A 23,382-nucleotide genomic window follows, 5' to 3' on the forward strand; every position below is an offset into this window, starting at 1 on the left:
CTCAATTCCTTTTGATAAAATGAGAAGATTCCATGGAGAGAAACACTGTGTACATATTCAATGTGAGATAAATTATTCTCTTATTATAGTTAAATAAATGGACACATTCCTATAAAGGGAAGAAATGTAGAAAAACTTTGTGTACTGCCAATTTACTTGGATGGCACGAAGAAATACACAATTGGAAAAAGAATCTTAAGTATGTAAGCAGCATGGAAGAAAAATAGCCAATAGTCTTTTTCAGCTATAACTGTGTACTAAAAGATGAAGATCATGGTATGATAACACAAAGGATTCAGTAGTGACACACATATCCTATCCATAACCAACAGCACTCTAAGAGTATTAATCCCTGCCAAGAAAATAGAAAAACACATCATGACTATGGAAACATAGTCAATAACTGGGGATTTGTGATATCATGAAACTGGGAGGAAAACTAAAAATGACTATTTCACTACACCTATTTAATTTATATTTGTATTCTAATCAAGTTTTATATCCACAGATAAGTATAGGCCTCGCTGATTATTAAAGATGTGTCTTCTGGCAACAAGGCTCCTTATAAAAAAATCCACAACTAATGAAAATGGAGAGTACCAGTGAACACATGGTACCAAGCCTGGACATATGTGACATGCAACTCAGGGATAGAAAAGGGTGTAAGCAATCAAATAATAAAAATACAGGAACAAACTCTTAAATATGTTGGATAAGCCACTTTTAAAAAGTCTTATCAACATGGCTTTCCAAACAAGACCCAGAAAAGAATGCTATTAATATCCTGTGTAGATTATGTTGACTCTCTCTCTTTTTCTTTTTGTTTATTTAACTTCTTTATCATTTATTCTTTTGGTATACATCAGATAATATGAGCTGAGGTACAATTATTGCTCACAATAGTTATACAGCCTTTGTTTTACTTTTACTGGCTATAAATATATGTACATAGATAAAATTCTTAGCTAAAGACACATTACAAAGTTCTGCCACAAATATCTCCAATCAGGACTGAAGAAAACTTTTTGAAGTTACATCAGACCAGCAGCAGCAAACTTAAGTTACATACATCTTTCTTAAATTCACATCTACCATTTTTAAAGACGTTTCCATTTATAGGTTAAATAGTAGAAGTGGGCCATACATTCTATTCATAAATATTCTAGCCATTTGAAAATAAAACATATAAACAGAAACTTGAAATACACAATTACATAAATTTGAATTCTTGTCAAACAACAAAACATTAATAGGTTATTTTAGAATATCTTCATTGAAAACTAAATGTTCAATAACTGTTTCATGTTTTATTACTCCTTAAAGCTGATGCTGTAACATGATGGTAACATTATTTAAAAATAATTTCAAAGCATTTATTTTACAACTTGATGATTTTTATAAATTTCATAATAAAAATTGATTAAAATGTGCAAATCCGATGTCCTTTCGAATATACTGTGTAGCAGGCAGAACATTTAATCAGCCGGAATTATCTCAGAAAGACTTCGCTCTAGTGACCAGTCCCTGCCACCTTGCCATACGCTTACCAGCTGTTAACATCATAGGCCCATTATTTACTCATAGACAGTATACATAGATCAAAAGCTCAAATATTATAAACATGATTCTCAGTCTTCATTATATTTCAATCTTGGAAGAAAAAAAGACCACAACCAAAAGTTTAATTTTCATAAATTGTTGTGTTTGTTGGTGCTAGAAATTGAACCCTGAGGCTCAAGAACAATAGGCGAATGCTCTACTAAAATTGTGTCCCCATTCAATTTACTTTTTTATATAATAACATCAAACATATTTTTATGTGTAGGCAAAACTCTCTTACAAAAAAATACTGCTCCAAGTGATTTACAATCTGAGTAACATGAGTCATTTTACATAAAATTCTTCTGTACTGATTTTACTACACAGCACTCTGCTTCTGAACAGTGACCTTTAACTTTTCTGTGTGACAGAATTATAATGTTCTCCTAAGCCATGCACATGCCTCATGTATACCAGTACTAATAGACTCCTCAGATACTCTTCACCAACTATAACAGGAGGAACATCTGCCTGTAGTATCTCGATTGATGTTTGTCAGATATGAGACAGAGCTCTTAGCTCAAGCTGACTGTCCCATGCAGCTGTATTTACAATATCATTACAGTATTTTCCAATGTCTTCTGTATTGTACATATCTTCTGTATTGGTGTTTGTTAAAAATGGTAGGAAGTCATCTGAATGTGTCTGCTTTTACTCAACAGTCTGCCTCCTAAGAGTAGCCACACTCAGAGCACCTTCTTGTTTTCTCAGTTGTTCTTTAAGTGCTCCATAAATACACTAACCATCAGATGAAATACATTTAATTTCCAGTTCTCTGGCTCTCAACATTTGAGCAAGTTTTACACACTCTGGCTGTCTGGATCCCTATAAGTTGTCAGTTTCAGCCTCAGCTATCCTTTCTTCCCACTCCTTTTCCAACACAGCCTTCCTTTACTTACTGTCCTTGAAAGTCAGCTTCAATTGCTCCAGTTCTTCCCTGTGCTTTTGTTCCATTTCTTTCTCCAATTTATCAACATCTTCCATGTACTGCTGCTTCCTCTGAGGTGTGTGACCATATGGTCTTCATGGAGGAGGTCTTGGCTGAAGAGCTTGATGATGAGGAGCAGCTGGTGAGAAGGCATCAGAATGAGAAGGAGCTGCAAGCTAAAATTCAGGGAATGAAAAATGTTGTTCCCCAAATTGACATAAAGGGGATTCTCTTATGAAAAAGTTCTTCCAAACTTTGGCTAAGATTGTCAACCAAAACCAATCTGCTGAATGTTTTATAAATTAATCATTTTCCACTTGTTTTACTTGATGTCTTAAAGAAAAAAAATGCAATTGTCTTGTTGTTGTTATTTATTCCCAAAACACAAACTTAAAAATGTGTAGCTACAATAAGTGACTAAAAAGCTACAGGTTGAGAAAGTATATCATGTGAGTAGATAGGACTAGAAATGATCATGTTCAAGCTGAAAGAAAAACCTCAAGGGACAATTACATTGTCAAGCATTTGAGTCATACATATAACTTTCTGCACTATTCAATATTAATATAGCAGTTCTTTGAAATTTATTCAAAATCAATCCTTACTTATATGGCATAAGTGTATTTTAAAACATCTTCTATTTTTCTACATGTTATAACATACTCACTAACATAATTATATTGGTTTTCACAACCTAACTGTAACAAAACATGGTGTGTTAATTAAAAAAAAATAGAAGAGTAGGCACTATTTCTTTATCTACTAAAAGTTTTAAATTCAATATTAAAATCACATTCAAATATACACAATGAAAAGTACCAATTTAAAATACAACTTGAAAAATTACCATATATTTAGGACCAAATCTTAAAGTACTAACTTGTAAAAATTTTATCTTTTATTCATATCTTTTACTCTCAGTCTCTCCCCTCACTCTTTTTCTGTCTCTCTTTTCTCTTGCCCTTTCACGAGAGGTAGGGAGAATGAAAAACAAATATCATGTGAAGTGATTTAGAAAATGCTATCAGACCCCATTGAACTGTATTAACTGTCAAGAATAGCTAAATGTGAGTGCCAAAACGAGCATTTCAACAGTAGCTAAAAGTGCATCTAATTGCTGAGCCACTTGTCTAGTCCCCCATTGAAACATATATTTTAATAATATTTTCATTGAAAATAATTTTATGCAATAGAGTTTGATCATTGTTTTCTCTCTTCTGACTTCTCCCAGATCCTAGCTCAGTCCTTTTAACTATCAAACTCAATGCACATTTACTCTCTCTTTACACAGCAAACATAATAAAAATGGTCAGAATTTAAAAAAAAAAAAAAAACAAAAAACAAGACCCGGACCAGCAGAGAACCTGGGTCACAGGCCTGGTAAAGTTGTGCTGCTAGTACCTAGAGCTCAGAGAGTGCCTGGTGGTGCTTGTTGCAAAGGTTCCTTTCTGGCCCACAGTAAGGGCTGGACCTCTGTCATAGGTAATTGTGTTCTGCCTGGGAAAGGCAGTGCTCGAAGATCAGCTCCAGAGATGATTTTACAACTAAACCAGAGGTGAGAATGACACATGACACCAGCTGAGAGGGCACAATGGTAGTTCACCAGTGAGCAAAAGTTTCTGTACACACTGGAAAAAGGTCCTTTTTGGCCTAGAGAAAGAACCAGTTCCCCACCAGTAGTAGTACTAAGGACAGGTGGGCACAGGGCTTAGCTCCCAGAACAGCCTCACAAGAGCTCTCAAACCTGAACCTGCAAAGACAGGACTGAGTCACTGCCAACAGCAACCACTACTTGCCCCCAAAAGCCAAACACTCAGAAGCAATTATCTTCCTTAACTCACAGGCACTAAGATCCACAGGAGCAACAGGCACCAGTCACTGACAACAAGACCAAATATAATCACAGATGACAAGATGGCAAGAGGAAAGTAAAAGAACTTAAGCAATGGAAGCCAAGACAACCTAGCAACATTAGAATCCATCTCTTCTACCACAGCAAGTAGTGAATTGCCAATCACTCCAGGAAAACAAGACTCAGATTTGAAATCATGGAGATCTTGGAGAAGTGCATGAGAAACTCCCCTAAACAACTAGAGAAAAACACACATAAACAAAATCACTCAAAGAACTAGAGGAAAACAGAACCAAAGAGATGAATGAATTGAAAATGGAAATAAAAACAATAAAGACGCAAAAAGAGATAACCCTGGAGACAGAAATATAAAAAAGAAATCAGGAGTCACAGATGCAAGCATCATCAACAGACTACCAGAGATGGAAGAGAGATTCACAGGGGCCAAATACAACGCAGAAAACACAGAAAAAAGGGTCAGAGAAGATGCAAAACCCAAAAAAGCTCCTAACCCAAATTGTCCAGTAAATCCAGGACACAATGAAAAGACCAAACCTAAGGATAATAGGGAAAAAAAGAGGGCAAAAAATATCAACTAAAAGGCACAGTAAATATCTTAATAAAATCATATGACAAAACTTTCCTACTCTAAAGAATGGAATGACCATGAACATTAAAAAAAAAAAAAAAACCTACAGAACTCCAAATAGATTGGACCGAAAAAGAAATTCTTCCCAACACATAATAGTCAACATGCCAAGTATTTAAAGCAAAGAAAGAATACTATAAGCAGTAAGGAATAAGGACATGTAACATGTAACACCAGACCAATCAGAATCACACCCGACTTCTCAACAGAGACTATGAAAGCTAGTAGATCCTGGACAGACATCATGCAAACCCTAAGAGAACACAACTTTCAGCCCAAGCTGCTATACTCACCAAAACTCTCAATCACCATAGATGGAGAGACCAAGATATTCCAGGACAAAGTTAAATGTACACAATATCTGAACACAAATCCAGCACTACAAATTATAATCAATGGAAAACACAACAATGGACAGAAGCTACACCCTAGAAAAAGCAAGAAAACCAAAAGAAGAAAGACACACAGACATAATTCTACTACTAACAGCTAAATTAGCAAGAGACAACAATCTCTATTTCTTAATATCTGTTAACATAAACGGATTCAATTCCTCAAAAAGAAGACATAATCTATCAGAATGAATACATAAACAGAATCGAGCATTTTGCTGCATACAGGAAATTTATCTCAGAGGCAAAAACAGACACTATCTCTGAGAAAAAAGCTGGAAAAAAACTTCTAAGCAAATAACCACAAGAACCAAGCTGGAGTATCCATTCTAATATAGAATAAAGTAGATTTCAACCAGAAGTTATCAAAAAAGATAAGGAGGTACACTTTTTACTCATTACAGGAAAAATTTATCAGGATGACTTCTCGATCCTAAACATATATGCTTCAAATTTAAGAGCACCTATGTTCATAAAAGAAATCCTACTAAAGCTCAAAACATACATTGTACCACACACAATATTAATCGGAGACTTCAACACCCCATTCTCATCAATGGACAGATCATGAAAGCAGAAACTGAACAGAGACACAGTGAAAGTAGCAGAGGCTATGAACCAATTGAAATTTATAGACATCTACAGAATATCTCATCCTAAAACAAAAGAATACTCCTTCTTATCAGGACTTTAGTGCATCTTTTCCAAAATTGACCATATAGTCGATCAGAAAACAAGCCTCAATACATAAAGAAGTTTGAAATTTTCCAAAGCATCCTATTAGACCATCATGGACTAAGACTGGTATTTAATAACAACAAAGACAACAAAAGACCCACATAGACATAGAAGCTTAACAATGCTCTACTCAAAAATAACATGGTCAAAGAAGAAATAGAGAAAGAAATTAAGGGCTTTTTAGAATTTAATGAAAATTAAACCACAACATACTGAAACCTATGGGATTCAATGAAAGCAATACTAAGTGGAAAACTCATAGCTCTGAGTGCCTCCTAAATTAAACTAGATAGAGCAACCAGTAGCAACTTGACAGCACAGCTAAAAGCTCTAGAACCTAAAGAAGGAGATACACCCAAGAGGAGTAGATGGAAGGAAATAATCAAATTCAGAGCAGAAATCCACAAAGAAGAAAAAAAGAGGACCATACAAAGAATCAACAAAACCAAGAGCTGTTTTTGTTTTGTTTTGAGAAAATGAACAAGATTGATAAACCTTTAGCCAGAAACTAGAGGGCAAAGAAGAGTATCCAGATTAACAAAACCAGAAATGAAAGGGGATACATAAGAACAGAAACCAAAGTAATTCTAGAAATCCTCAGATCCTACTACAAAAGTCTATACTCAACAAAACTGGAAAATCTGGAGGAAATGGATGAATTTCTAGACAGATACTAGGTACCAGCATTAAACTAGGACCAGGTAAACCATCTAAACCACCAATAACACCTAAAAAAAAAAGAGAAACAGTCATCAATAGACACCCAAACAAAAAAAGCCCAGGACCAGATGTGTTCAGTGCAGAATTCTATCAGATATTTATTGACAACCTTATAGTATCACTCTTCAAACATGGATCACTACCCAAACTCATTCCTTGAAGCAACAATAACTCTCATTCCTAAACTACGCAAAGACCCTACAAGGGAAGAAATCTTCAGACCAATCTCCCTTATGAACATTGATGCAAAAATATTCAATAAAATTATTGCGAACAGAATCCAAGAACACATCAAATCGATTATTCACCATGATCAGGTAGGCTTCATCCTTGGGATGCAGGGATGCTTTACTATACAGAAATCCATCAAAGTAATCCACCATATAGACAACTTCAAAGGAAAAAAAAAAAAAAAAAAAAAAAAAAAAAAAAACATGATCATCTCACTACATGATGAGAAAGCATTTAAAAAAATCTTAAAAGTCTTGGAAAGAGTAGAATCTAAAGCCCATAACTAAACATAATAAAAGCAATACAGGAAACAAGGCTGCATACTCTCACTCTCCCTACTCAACGTAGTACTGTAAATCCTTGTCAGAGCAATTAGACAACAAAAAGAAATCAAGGAATACAAATATGAAAGGAAGAAATCAAAATATTACTCTTTGAAGATGACATGAAAGTATACATAAGTTACCCAAAAATTTCAGCAGAGAACTTTTACAGCTGAAAAAACAACTTCAGCAAAGGGACTGGATATAAATTAACTTAAACAGTAGCCTTCCTCTACTCAAAGGACAAACATGCTGATAAAGTAATTAGAGAAAAGATACCCTTCACAATAGTCTCAAACAATATAAAATATCTTGGTGTGACCCTACCTAAGCAAATTAAGGTGTTGTATGACAAAATTTCAAATATCTGAAGAAGGAAATTGAAGACCTCAGAAGAAGGAAAGATTTCCCTTGCAAGTGGATTGAAAGAATCGACACTGTAAAAATGGCTATCTTACCAAAAGTAATCTACAGACTCCATGCATTCCCTATCAAAATTCCAACTCAGTTTTCATAGAGTTTGAAAGAGAAATTTTCAAATTTATCTGGGATAACAAAAAACTTAGAAAAGCCAAATCTATCTTCAACAACAAGAAACTTCCTGACCTCAAGCTATCTTACAAAACAATTGTATTAAAGAAACTCCATGGTACTGGTACAGAGATAGCCAGGTAGATCAATAGAACAGAATAGAAGGTCAAGAAATGAACTCTCATAAATATGATCATTTAATTTTAGACAAAGAAGCTGTAAACATTCAATGGAAAAAGGTCAGCCTTTTCAACAAGTGGTATTGGCTCCACTGGCAGTCAGCATTCAGAATGAAAATAGATTCTTTCTTATCTCCTTGTACAAAGCTCAAGTGCAATTCGATCAAAGATCTCAACAATAACCAGGTATACCAAAACTATTAGAAGAGAAAGTGGTGAAAACCTTAGAACGCATAGGTATAGGGTAAAATTTCCTGAACAGAACACCAGTGACTTGTGCTCTAGAACCAAGGATTGAGAAATGGGACTTAATGAGATTGCAAAGTTTCTGAAAGGCAAAGAAAACTGTAAAGAAAATAAAAAGGCAGCAAACAGATTTGGAAAAAAAAATATTTACCAATCCCCCATCTGATAGAATTGATAATTGGATACTAATCCCAGAAAGCTCAGAATGCCCCAGAAACAACTCACAGACAATATGAAGTTCAAGCAAAAACAAAGGCCAAAAAAAAAAGAAAGAAAGAAAATGAAAAACTATTATGCTTAATCTTTACACACCAAGAAAACTTTTACTAATTCCTGGTTACATCTTGTTTTACATGTACTTTATGCTCATTTTAAATAGTAAGATTTTAATGCACACTATTAACCTTTAAAGAAATCAAGTACTGACAAAAATGTATTTGTATAATTTTACACAATAATGCTTAAAATCTGTACATTTATCTTTACTTTTTAAAATAAAATTGTTAAATTAAAAAAAGAATTCTAATATCCAATATATACAAGGAACTTATGAAGTTATACTCCTGAGAATCAAATAATCCTATTAAAAATGGAGTACAAAGCTAAAAAAGAATTCTCAATTGAAGACAATTGAATGGCTGAGAAGCACCTAAGGGAATGCTGGACATGTCTAGTCATCCAAGAATTGCAAATCAAAACAAACCTGAGATTCCACCTCACACCAGTCAAAATGGCTAAGATCAAAAACTCAGATGACAGAAGGTGCTGGTGAGCATACAGAGAATGAGGGACATTCCTCTACTGTTGGTGGGGTCCTAAGCTGGTACAACCACTCTGGAAATCAGTCTGGTGGTTCCTCCGAACATTGGACATAGTACTTCCGGAAGATCCAGTTATTCCACTTCTGGGCATATATCCCAAAAATTCTCCAACATACAAAAAAGACACATGCTCCACCATGTTTGTAGCAACCTTATTTATAGTAGCCAGAATTTGAAAACAATCCAGATTTATTCAGTAGATAAATAGATAAAAATTTGGGGTATATTTACACACTGCAGTACTACTCAGCTATCAAAAACAATGACTTATTTACAATGTTGTCTTCTGCCCCCGAGATTCTCTCTTCCACCTCTTGTAATCTATTGGAAATGCTTGCTTCTGTGATTCCTGATTTCTTTTTTAGGTGTTCTACCTCTAGGGTTATATCTTTTTTGTGTTTTCTTTATTGTGTCAATTTCCGTTTTAAAGTCCCTCTTCCATTCCTTCATATCTTTGATTCTGTTTTTCTCTAGTTCTTTGAGTTCTTTGAGTGTTTTTCTTGTTTCCTTTTTAAAAACTTCTGAATCTTTTTGCTTTTCCTCCTGTTCTTGTTTAAGTATCTCTATCGGCATCTTGAGGTATGATTTCAGGTCTGTGCCTTCCTTTTCTGGAGTGTTTGGAATTCCGATGTTTGCTGTTATGGGAGAGCTGGGTTCTGGTGTTGCCAGGTTGTCTTGGTTTCCTTGGGATATACTCTTTTGTTTTCCTCTTGCCATTTTATTGTCAGTGATATGTTCTTGCCTTTCCCTTGTATCTGGACTGTGTCCCTGGATCTCCACCAGTCCAGGTGGCAGTGGGTCCAGCCCTGTTCTATGCCTCAGAGTCGCCGGGTAGGAACAGAAGTTCTAAAGTTCTGTTCCTGGTCCCTGGATCAGACAGGGAGGGGCAGTGCAAGGCAGGGGGTGCACTTTCCATGTGCACTCCGCAGAGATCTCTCTGCTCCCTGGCAGCTCAGGTCTCCCACCCACCAGTTTGTCAGCCTCTACCAGCCGTCATTCCAGGTGGCAGATGGGCCAGGCTTCGCTCTGCATCCTGAAATGGCCTCCGGGTGGGAACACAAGTTCCTAAGATCTGTTCCCAGTCACTGGATCAGGCAGGACAGGGCAGGTCAAGACAGGGGGTGCACTTTCTGTGTGCACTCCGCAGAGATCCCTCTGATCTCCAGCAGCCTAGGTCTCCCACTCACCAGTTGCTCAGCCTCTATGAGCCACCGTTCCTGGTGGCAGGAGGGCAGTCTCCGCTCTGCATTCTGAAGTCGCCATTCCGGGTGGCAATGGTGCCAGGCTCCTCTCTGCATCCTGAAGTCGCCTCCGGGTGGAAACAGAAGTTCCTAAGATCTGACTAAATAATTGGACACAGAGCAAGCCTCAATCGATATAAGAAGATTGAAATACTCCCATGCATCCTCTCAGATCACCATGGTCTACGGCTGGTCTTTAACAACAACACAAACAACAAAAAGCCCACATACACATGGAAACTAAACAACGCTCTGTTAAACGATAGCAGGGTCAAAGAAGAAATAAAAAAAGAAATTAAGGATTTTCTAAAATTCAATGAAAACAAAAACACAACATACCCAAACCTATGGGATGCAATGAAAGCACTACTGAGAGGAAAACTCATAGCCCTAAGTGCTTCCAAAAAGAAACTGGAGCGAGCTTACATCAGTACCCTGACAGCACAGCTAAAAGCCCTAGAAGAGAAGGAAGCAGATATACCCATATAGAGTAGACAGCAGTAAATAATCAAAATTAGGGCAGTAATAGACCAAATAGAATAAAAAAGAACCATTGAAAAAATCAACAAAACCAAGAGTTGGTTCTTTGAGAAAATCAACAAGATTGATAAACCCCAAGCAAGACTAATTAGAGGGCAGGGAGAGAATATACAAATAAACAAAATCAGAAATGAAAGTGGAAACATAACAACTGAAACTGAGGAAATTCAAGAAATCATCAGATCCTACTACAAGAACCTATACTCCACAAAATTGGAAAATCTAGAGGAAATGGATGAATTCCTATACAGATACAAGATCCCAAAGTTAAACCAAGACCAAGTAAACCATCTAAATAACCCTATAACTCCTAAAGAAATAGAAGAAGTCATCAAAAGTCTCCCAACCAAAAAAAGCCCAGGTCCAGATGGGTTCAGTGCAGAATTTTACCAGACATTTATTGTGGATATAACACCAATACTCTACAAACTATTCCAAAAGATAGAATCAGATGGAATACTACCTAACTTATTTTTTGAGGCTACAATAACCCTCGTACCTAAAACACACAAAGACCCTACAAGGAAAGAGAACTTCAGACCAATCTCACTTATGAACATTGTTGCAAAAATACTCAACAAAATCCTTGCAAACCGAATCCAAGAACATATTAAAACGATCATTCATCATGACCAAGTAGGCTTCATCCCTGGGATGCAGGGTTGGTTTAATATAAGCAAATCCATCCATGTAATCCACCATATAAACAAACTCAAAGATCAAAATCACATGGTCATCTCACTAGATGCTGAGAAAGCATTTGACAAAATCTAACACCCCTTCATGTTAAAAGTCCTGGAAAGAACAGGAATCCAAGGTGCATACCTAATTATAATAAAAGCAATATACAGCAAACCAACAGCCAACATCAAACTTAATGGCAACAAACTTGAAGCAATCACACTAAAATCAGGGACTCGACAAGACTGCCCACTCTCCCCCTACGTATTCAACATAGTACTGGAAGTCCTCGCTGGAGCAATTAGACAGCAAAAGGAGATCAAGGGGATACAAATCAGAAAGCAAGAGATAAAAACATCACTCTTTGCCGATGACATGATAGTGTACTTGAGTGACCCCAAAAATTCCACCAGAGAACTCGTACAGCTGAAAAACAAGTTCAGCAAAGTGGATGGATACAAAATTAACTCAAACAAATCAGTAGCTTTCCTATACTCAAAGGACAAACATGTGGAGAAAGAAATTAGGGAAAAGGTACCCTTCACAATCGTTACAAAAACTATGAAATACCTTGGTGTGACTCTAACTAAGCAAGTGAAGGACCTGTATAACAAGAACTTCAAACCTCTAAAGAAAGAAATTGAGGAGGATCTCAGAAAATGGAAAGATCTCCCATGCTCATGGATTGGAAAGATCAACATCTTAAAAATGACCATCCTACCAAAAGCAATCTACAGATTCAATGCAATCCCCATCAAAATTCCAACCCAGTTCTTTAAGGAATTGGAAAGATCAATGTGCAATTTCATATGGAATAACAAAAGACCTAGAATAGCAAAATCCAACCTCAACAACAAAAAAAATCAGCGGGAATCACTATTCCTGACCTCAAGCTATATTACAAGGCAATTGTGTTGAAAAATGCATGGTACTGGTACAGAAATAGGCATGTGGATCAATGGAATAGAATAGAAGATCCAGAAATGAGCCCTCATGTATATGGTCACCTGATTTTTGACAAAGGTGCCATAAACATTCAATGGAAAAAGGACAGCCTATTCAACAAATGGTACTGGTCCAACTGGCACTCAACATGCAAAACAATGAAAATATACCCGTTCTTATCTCCTTGTACAAAGCTCAAGTTTAAGTGGATCAAAGAACTCCACATTAAACCAGATACACTGAAATGATTAGATGAGAAAGTAGGGAAAACCGTAAAACACATAGGCACAGGAGAAAATTTTCTGAACAAAACACCAATGGCTCAAGCTCTAAGGTCAAAGATTAACAAATGGGACTTAATGATATTGCAAAGTTTCTGTAAGACTAAGGAAATTGTCAAGAAAACAAAAAGGCAACCAACAGAATTGGAAAAGATCTTTACCAACACCATATCTGATAGAGGCCTAATATCTAAGGTATACAAGGAACTCAAAAAGCTAGACATCAGAGAATCAAATAACCCTATTAAAAAATGGGGTACAGAGCTAAACAAAACGTTCTCAGTTGAGGAACACCGAATCGCTGAGAAATATCTGAGGAAGTGCTCCACATCCTTAGCCATCAGGGAAATGCAAATCAAAACAACCCTGATATCCACCTCACACCAGTCAAATTGACCAAGATCCAAAACTCAGATGACAGCAGATGCTGGCGAGGCTGTGGAGAAAGAGGAACACTTCTCCACTGTTGGTGGGGTTGCAAACTAATACAACCACTCTGGAAATCAGTCTGGCGATACTTCAGAAAATTGGATATATTACTACCTGAAGACTCAGCTATTCCACTTCTGGGCATATACCCCAGAGACACTTTAATACACAACAAAGTTATATGCACCACAATGTTCATAGAAGCTCTATTTATAATAGCCAGAAGCTGGAAAGAACCCAGATGTCCTTCAGAAGATGAATGGATACAAAAATTGTGGTACATTTACACAATGGAATACTACTCAGCCACCAGAAACAATGTCTTTTCCAAATTCTTAAGAAAATGGCTGCATCTAGAGAATATCATCCTGAGTGAGATAACCCAGTCATAAATGAACAGACATAATATGCAGTCACTGATATTGGGATGCGAACCCCAGAGGCTTGCACTCCCCCAGAAACAACTCACAGACTGTAGACGTCCAAGAAATAAAGAAAACAAAAAAAATATATATTTACAAAACAAGAAGACTTTGACTATTTCCATGTTGTGTTTTGTTTTGCATGTACTTTATACTCATTGTAACTATTAGGTTTTCAATGCATACTGTCAAGCCCTTGAAAAAATCAAGTACTGACTAAAAAATTTATTCACAGAGTTTTATGTAAAAATTATTTTAATATCTGAAAAAACAGTACTGACAGAAATGTATAATTTTAAGCAAAAAATGTTTAAAATCTGTACATTTTTCTTTGTTTTGTAAAATAAAGTCATTTAAAAAAATCAAAAATATAAACAATGACTTTATGAAATTCCTAGGAATATGGATACATCTAGAGAATGTCCTGAGTGAGATAACCCAGTCACAAAAAAAAAAAAGCAGACATAATATGCAGTCACTGATAATTGGATACTAGCCCCAGAATCTCTTTATACCCAAGAAACAAAAAAAAAAAAAAAAAAAAAAAAAAAAAAAAGGCTGAAAAGTGGAAGCCTCAGTCCTTCTTAGAAAAGAAAAGGAAAACAGTAATTTTATAGCACCCTCTCAGAGTATGGTAAATCTAGACCTTAAATCATTAATAACTCAAGTACTAAAAAAACAGCATTTTGGCAATTTTTGTCATTTAAAAATCATTATGCTTAATTTTTACACACCTAGAAAACTTCTCCTATTTTCATGTTACATTTTGTTTTACATATAATTTATGGCCATTGTAAATAGTCAGATTTCAATGCATGCTATCAAACCTTTAAAAAATCTGGTACTGACAATATATATATATATATATATATATATATATATATATATATATATATATATATACATAAACAAAACAAAAACTGAAATACACAGGTAGGAAGAGAGAGACATTGAGATGTGTGGAGGGAGGGATGGAGGGAGGGAGAGACAAGGGAGGAAGGGAGGGAGGGAGAGATGTCATAAAATCACCAAATATGCCCAAACACAGCAATGTGAATGAACAACAAAGTTTTTAAATTATGTTGAGGTTGTTTGAGACTTTAAGACTCCTACTTCCGTAAGCCAGAGTTGTTTCCTAGTTTAAGACAATTGTACTTTAAATAATCCAGGGTGATGATTCAAACTTTCCATCTATCTTTATAACTTATTAAAAGTGGTAATGCATAGAGAGCAGCATTTTGTCCACTGGTGGTCATCATAAATGACTAACTAGTAGTTTATTCCTTTTCCAATGTCGGTATCTTATTCTCATAAAAAAATACAAAATTCTCCTCTTTCTCCCTATTTCACACCTAAAGCCTATACCCAATAAATCACCTAAAAGAATATTGTATTTCAGTGACATTATTTCAGTGACATTTATTTAATTAGCACATGGCTTAAAATGGGATTTTCATTAACAAGATTCTTTTCCACATCAAAAGTCAAGTGGAACATATTAAAAGAGTTCTATTGCTGGAAAGTTTTAAAAGTTAACTGTCAAGAAGGACCTGTCAACTACATCTGTGAGAAATTGACTACATAAAAATTATGTTAAATAATGTTAAAGCAACACAGTTATTTCCCCAATTAATGTCTGTTGCTAACTGGAAACACCATAAATCTCAACAATTTAACTTTTTGTATACTTATGTAGGATTTATTTATTTTTCCTTAATCACACCATCTGTCATATTGGTGGAATATGTTCTTTCATCTGTTACCAAACTTTGACAACAGAGTTCAAAATTCAAAATATGTTAACATTCTACCTTCAATAGAATCATTTACACACACACACACACACACACACACACACACACACACACACACACACACACACATACACACACACACACACACCACAAACACAGAAACTTATGCTTTCACACATACATTTTATACCTATAGTATCAATTTTTCAAATATGTGAAGCTATATTGCAACATTTGAGTCTAGCTTATGGTAAATTGTCAGACCATGTCTGCAAAAATTTTATCTGACATTTAACTGTAAAATTTAAAGGAAATTATGATATAAACATTTTGCAGTTAAGAAAACGTTCTCTGTTTACATCTGTTGCCTCCTTCACAGGAGATAATTTGTGCCTGATCTGAAACCTGGTCAAAAGTCCATTGAAAGGGAGATAATAGACTCAAGGAAATTCATGTGTGATATTTGGCTAATTAGTGATATTGTCAAACTGCTTTCATTTTTATGTTTCTAGCGATAAATTTATGGCTTTTTCAACTTTGAAAGAGAACAGTCTTTTTATATTCAAATGTTAATACTGAGACTCATATCTGACTGGATTAACAAGAATGACATTGACTGCTCAAACTTTAGTGGAACATCTATTTCAACCCTCCCATTTTGTCATGAAATTACTTCCAGAATTGACATGGTCATTGTAATGATGGACATAGTAGCAGTAGTGTATTAATGTTATGAGGAAAACACCAGTGCAATTATTTGTATATCGAAGGCATTATGACTTCTCTCTCTCTCTCTCTCTCTCTCTCTCTCTCTATATATATATATATATATATATATATATATATATATATATGTATATATATATATATATATATATTGGTTTGAAAACTCAACTATAGGCAGCAGTTCCCAGGTTAAACTTGAAAAATAATTAATGAAAACAGTTGTATTATAACTTAGGAAAGCATTTGGCAGAAAACAGGAACTACTACCTTGGAATTGGCAGCATTAAATAGCACAGATAATAAAAAATTTCATGCGTAATATCTAAAACATATATGAAAGCATAACAAAAGGTTATAAACAAACTAAAGATTAGCAGTGGAGATAGGGATAAAATAACCTCCAACTGGAACTGTTGTAAAGATCCAAAATAAAACTAATAGAATCTTAAGTGCCTTAATTCTAAGATAGATAGTTTATGCCAAAAAGAATGAGGGAAGAATAATAACTAATGCAAACACAGATCAAGACAGATAAGAAGAACAAAATATTTACAATCACTAAACATTTGAACTGTAGCTCATGGAGGCTCATTTTGCATCCTACATTTTCTCCCTCAAACCATTCTATGTAGTGTGGAAATATGAGCATGCCAAATTTAGTGAAACATTGCATGTTCTTCTCATGCCAACAAACAATTTATTTCCAATCTTCCCTAGTCATTATGATAATGAAAATATATTTCAATTGAAAATATCAACTAAACGACATATATAAAATGAAATACTACTGTTTGATTTATGTGTTCAAATACTGGTCAATTGTCCCCCATAAGACAATTGTAAATGTGAGTCCTACATGCTAGCCAAACTTAGAGAGGATGTACTAACTTTAAGAGGTATTACCCTTAGCCTCTCAAAACACACACACACACACACACACACACACACACACACACACACACACACACACACACACACACACACTAGATAAGAAACCATCCACTGAACTTATTAAGCTCAAAAAGTTGGAAGACCAAAATTTGGATGCCTCAATCCTTCTTAGAAGGGAGAACAAAACAGTGAAGGAAATACAAGATCAAATAGAAGAGCAGGGATTAAAGAAAAGATCTACAGAAACTGCTTCACCTGGACAACCACCCCATATACAGCCACCAAACCCAAGCACTATTGTTGATGAGAAGTGTTCACTGGTAGGAAACAGACATGGATGTCTCCTCAGAGGCTCTACCAGAGTCATATAGATACAGATGAGGATGCTTGCAGCAAAACAACAGTCTGAACCCCAGGACCCCAATGAAAAAGCTAGAGAAAAGACTGCAGGAGCTGAAATGTTTGCACCCTCCTGGGAAGAACAATACCATCAACAGCCAAGGCACTGAGGTGGAAAGAGTGATTGAGAGAGGGAGCAAACTCATGGGAGCAGTTTGAGAGGGAGGAGGGAGGGGAATTGAGGGGGCAAGGGTATAACATTTGAAATGTAAATAAAATTGAAAAAAAGAGGTATTACCTCACTAGTGAAGTTGGTAATAGGATTTAAAAATTCCTGAGGTTTTGTAACATTGTTCCTCTTTTATTCACTCACTGTTTGCTAACTGCAAAGGAAATGTGAAGTACTGTCACCATATTCCTTCCTATGGGACTGGTATCTTTAAATTGTAGAAGTGAATAGTAAGATTTCAATGCATACTATCAAACCTTTAAACAAGGGGGGTAGGGGCAACTCTGTTGCTTTGTCAAGGAAATGAAAGAAAGAAAGAAAGAAAGAAAGAAAGAAAGAAAGAAAGAAAGAAAGAAAGAAAGAAAGAAAGAAAGAACACCAAAAGCATCAAATACATAGAAATACATTTAGTGAGGTGGAAATCACAGTTTTCTGAAGACACAGTTTTGGAATAACTGGATGTGTACATGCAAAATACATGACATCAAACCTATAGTTTTTATGAAACAAAAATAAAATATACATTGATCAAATATTTAAATGTAAGACCTGAAATCATAAAACTCCTACAAAAAGGGAAAAAATTGTAGAAGTATTAATAAAATGGGTAGTGGACAAAGAGGCATTTACAATGTTTTTTTATTAGTTAAAATTGTGTTAATATATTCAACATTTAGCTGAAAAACATTAATCATTAATGTAAACTTTTCCATATATTTAACTTAAAATTCTCTGTTAAATGGCTATATAAACAAAAGTTATATTTGACTTACTAAATTAAAAACAAGTTTTTGTAACTCATACGCTTTATATCAAAAACATATTTTATGGACTACTTATGTGTCCTTAATTTTTTTCCTGTGTTTTATTAAGAAGAAATAGACTTTACTTTTTAAAATCCATCAAGAAAAATACATCAATTACTAGATATTATTGATATTCTCTTTATTCTAGTTTAAAGTTAAAGACACAAAATATTACATAGTGATGTATTTTTTTGAAATTCAAGAAGAACAATTTGCACTGCACAAATATTCCTAAATATGTGGTTTTCCACTGGAGTGTTGTCAACTTAGCATGCTCCACATCATTAAAGAAAATTGTCTCCATCTTCCTGAGAAACTAACAGTTGCCAATATTTGTGATATCACTGGCTAGGCTGATTTCATGTCCAACAGCTTAATTTTTAATATTGAAAATATTTCTTTTTATTGGTTGTATTTTATTTACATTTCAATGTAATAATAAAACTTGTGGAAGACACCCACATTAAGTTCAAGATGCCTGTTATCTCTGATGACATGGAAGAAAAACCTGCTAGGAGTACCATATCTCAGAGTGAAAGGCTATTGCCTCTTGTGGGCCACAGTATGAGCATGAGAGGCCCCAAAGCCTGCTTCTTTGGTGCAAGCAGTTTGTGATATCACTTCTGCAACTATTCCTTGTACTTTGCATTGTCTTCATCTATTTACTGTTCCTCCTATTTCCTCTCTCTTTGATTAAAGTGGTATTAAGTGACTTGGCAAGACCTAGTAAGAGCCTACTTGATATTGAGTAACTGGATGTTATCAATAATATTAAAGTGAAATCTGGTCATAAATTCAAGAGAAATGTATGTTATGGTCACTCACATGAAGTGGAAATGAAAGTAACCTAGACCCATGAACAGAGATGAATAAATCAACAGCTGTTGCCCAGTCTTTTTCTCAATTCTATATAATAAAAACTGGGCATTTTTAATAACAAAACTGAGCATGGGATAACATATAAATATTTTCCAGAAAGTCAGTAATGGGTTGTTTGGGTTTAGGGATAATGGTGGTAGTCCCATAAAAATTCTTTTCACATGTTAAGTAAGAAAGTTTTTGTAGACAGACAGATGGGTGTCCAAAGATTACAAAGAATTCAAGGCTAGCAGTATGACCTCATGTTTTCCCTTTTATGAAACCATACTGCCTCACACATGTTTGAAAAATACTAACTTTCTAATTGCAATAGTGCTGTCCTCGACCTCACTGAAGACTGGTGGGCAGGAGATAACTAGAAAAAGAAGCTAAGTTGCAATGAAAGTTGTGAAATGAACTAGCCTGTGTGTTTAACAAACCATTAGGATTTGGTTTAAAACTATGTCCATTTAGCATAATAAAGTAATAAGTTTTCTCGTAGAGAATATTACCTATGTAGTTATGCATTCCTTGCTGCATTACCAGATGTACATTTTGTAGTGTGCAATGGGCCCTAAGTCTAATCAGGGAATAGTTCCTCTCATAATATTTTTGTCACAACACCAGTGAGTATATTAGTCTGTCTGGTTATTATTGTAGTTCATATGATTGACAGCTCAGTTTAATATATTGTGCAACACTATGAAAGCTATACAAAGTGATGAAGCTTCCAGGTTGGCTCCAGATTTATTTCTCTACGCTTTTTGACTCAAGAATGTCTCATCAGAAATATGGTTGTATCTTCCAGTTCTGGAGAGTAACCAAGATCAGTGACAATAGCCTACAGTGTTGTTGTATTTATGGGACCCAAGTGACCAATAATCCCTAAAATGAAGTATTATCCCTTGCTATATGTCATTTTATCTGATAGTCTGATGTATCTTGCAGAGTTGTTGCCCTGTTGCTACAAGGTAGTTTTAAATAAACTCTCTTTGTATGAATATGTAATTATATTTTATGAATTTTATGTAAAGGTAGAATTTGAAATGGATTTTAAAAGCAATTTAGTAATACTTATCACTTGTACTTCTCCTTTTTCTACCCTGTCCTCTCATATCCTTCCCTACTTACCATTTTCTCCTCAAATATTTTCTATTTTTCTGTCAGACCACTTACCTTCAAATTTCCTTCTCTTGAATGTTCCACCAAGCCATTATCTCTGTTTCCCTGACTTATATTTGTACTCCAATTTAAATACAAATTCTTAAATAATCAAAACCACCATTAATATATGTGAGATAAGTATTTATTTTAATTCTATATATTGATGTTAGTCACTGAACATGTGTGTGTCTTCCACATACATGCTCTGTATTCATAGAAGACAGAAAGACTGTTAGATACTTGTGAACTAAATCTAAAGATGGCTTTGCACTACTTATGAGTGCTAGATAGAAATCAAATGTCAATCCTCATCAAGAGCAGCAAGTGTTATTAAAAACTGAGCATACATTTTTAGTTTTAGTTAAGTATAAATTTTATATTTTATTCTGAAAGAATACATATTTATAGAGGACTTTGAGTATATTTCTAAAGTTTAGAATTCAGTGGTTTAGATAATGAATTTTACAACTATGATATTAATTATGAATCTAGAAAAATAAAGAAAATGCACTTTTTTTTCTAAAGCATATGTCCATATAGTCAAAACATGATAAGAATACATAAATCTTTTCAATAAGAAATTGGATATGTATTTTGATAATCTTATTTTCCATTTTCTCTTATATTTATCTATAAACTATAATGTTTGTAAAGATAATATTCTGGTGATTAAAATTATAATCACAATTTATTGTATGACAGATGCTCTAGTACCTTTTACATTCAATTTCTGATTATATCCTTACAATAGTTCATTGATTTGGTTGCTGCACTTTTAACATTTTATAAATTAACAGATAAAGTATAAAATGTCTGCCAGATTTCTAAGTTCATTCAAAACAGAAAGGAAAGAAAGAAAAGGAGGAATGAAAGATATTATCTGAGGTTTCTAGTTGGGATGAAGATTGTGGGTTTGAACCAGAGGCAGATAATTGTAAGTGAATGAAATAATAGTCAATTTTATGCAAATAAATGTTGTTAAATACATATAATAATATAATACAAATTATTAATACACATATATTACATTATTCTTATCTATCCATGAATTTCTATATAGATTGTATATCCTACCTTTGACAATAAAACAGAAACAAACAAAAAAAGCTAAAAGCTAGAAAAAGCTGGGCAAAGTTCCTAAAATCTCTAAGAGACCAGAAATGTCAGGTCAGACTACTATACCATGCAGAACTTATAATTACCATAGATGGAGAAACCAAGGTTTTCCATGACAAAACAAAATTTAAATAACACCTGTCTACTAACAACCCTCTATGTTGAATGTCTTTAAGAGATCAGGGATGCAGTGTACATAACTGAAAATAATAAAGACAGTATATAGCAAGCCAATAACCAACACCAAATTACATGTAAATAATTTTAAAGCAATTTCATTAAAAATCAGGGCCAAGATAAGGCTGTCCACTAGCTCCATATTCCTTTCATATAGTATTTGAAGTTCTAGCAAGTGTAATAATATGACAATAAAAGTAGATCAACAGGATACAAATTGGAAAGGAAGAAGTAAAAATATTGCTATTCACAGACAATATGATGTAGTACATGTAAGGGAGCTCAAAAATTACACCAAAGAACCCATACTTTTGATAAACACCTTCAGCATAGTGGCTATATACAAAATTAACTCAAGGAAATCAATACCCTTCCTTAATACAAGTGATAATTGGACCGAGAAAAAATTGAGTGAAACAATACCTATCACAATAGCCAAAAATAATATAAAATTACTTGGTTTAACTCGAACCAAGCAAGAGAAAAATCTGTATGACAAAAATTTTAAGTTTCTGAAGAAAGAAAGTGAGGAATATATCAGAAAATAGAAAGATCTCCATGATCAGGAATTGTTAAAGTCAACAGTAAAAATCAGCATCTTACATAACAGGATCTACAGATTCTATGCAATCACCATAAAATTCCAATAAAATTATTTATAGAACATGAATAGGAAATCCTCCACTATATATAGAAAAATAAAATAGAATAGCCAAAATGATCCTTAAGAATAAAAGAACTTCTGGATGTATTATTATTCCTAAACTCAAGCTGTATAACAGAACAATAGTAATAAAAGCAGCATGATATTTATTTTGAAACAGAGAATTTGATCCATAAAATCAAATCAAAGATCCAGAAATAAACCCACACACCAGCAGACACTTGCTTTCTGACAACTAAGCTAAAACCATATGCTGGAAAAGAAAGCGAATCTTCAAGAAATAGTGCTAAATGAACTGGATGTCTGCATGTAGAGGAATGGTAATAGATCCATACTGATCGCCTTATACAATATTCAAGTCTAAATAGATCAAACACCTCCACAGAAAAGCAGTTATTATAAACATAATAGAACAGAAAATGCGGAATACCATTTTATTCATCTGTACAGGAGACAACTTCCTGAAGAGAATACCAATGGTTCAATCAAAGTCTATAAATGGGGCCTCATGAAACTGAAAGGCTTCTGTAAGGCAATGGACACCATCACTGGGACAAACCAACAGCTTACAAATTGGGAATGTTTCTTCCCTAACCTTATATCTATCAATGTGTAATATCCAAATACATAATGAACTCATTAAGTTAGACACTAAAAGTCTAAACACTCCAGTTTAAAAATGAGGTACAGAGCTAAACAGAAAATTCACAGTCGTACAATCTCAAATGGTCAACAAGAACCTAAAGAAATGTTTCACATCCTTATCCAAAAGAAAATGTAAATCTAAATGACTTTGATATTCTACCTTACACCTATTGGGAATGACTATGATCAAAACTTCAAAGGACCACAGATACTGGCAGGGTTCTGGAGCAAGGGAAAGACTTCACCCCTGCTGCTAAAAGTGCAA

General features: G+C 34.5%; 1 pseudogene across 1 annotated transcript; it reads right to left on the reverse strand.

The window, feature by feature from the left end:
* Window positions 1-1,950: 1,950 nt before the first annotated feature.
* LOC308415152 (deubiquitinase OTUD6B-like) lies at window positions 1,951-2,583 on the reverse strand (annotated as a pseudogene). The gene has a single exon. The product of its transcript is annotated as a deubiquitinase OTUD6B-like (transcript).
* Between the last annotated feature and the right edge of the window lie 20,799 nt (window positions 2,584-23,382).

The sequence above is a fragment of the Micromys minutus genome (genome assembly GCF_963924665.1).
Source record: "Micromys minutus genome assembly, chromosome: X".
Lineage (NCBI taxonomy): Eukaryota > Metazoa > Chordata > Mammalia > Rodentia > Muridae > Micromys > Micromys minutus.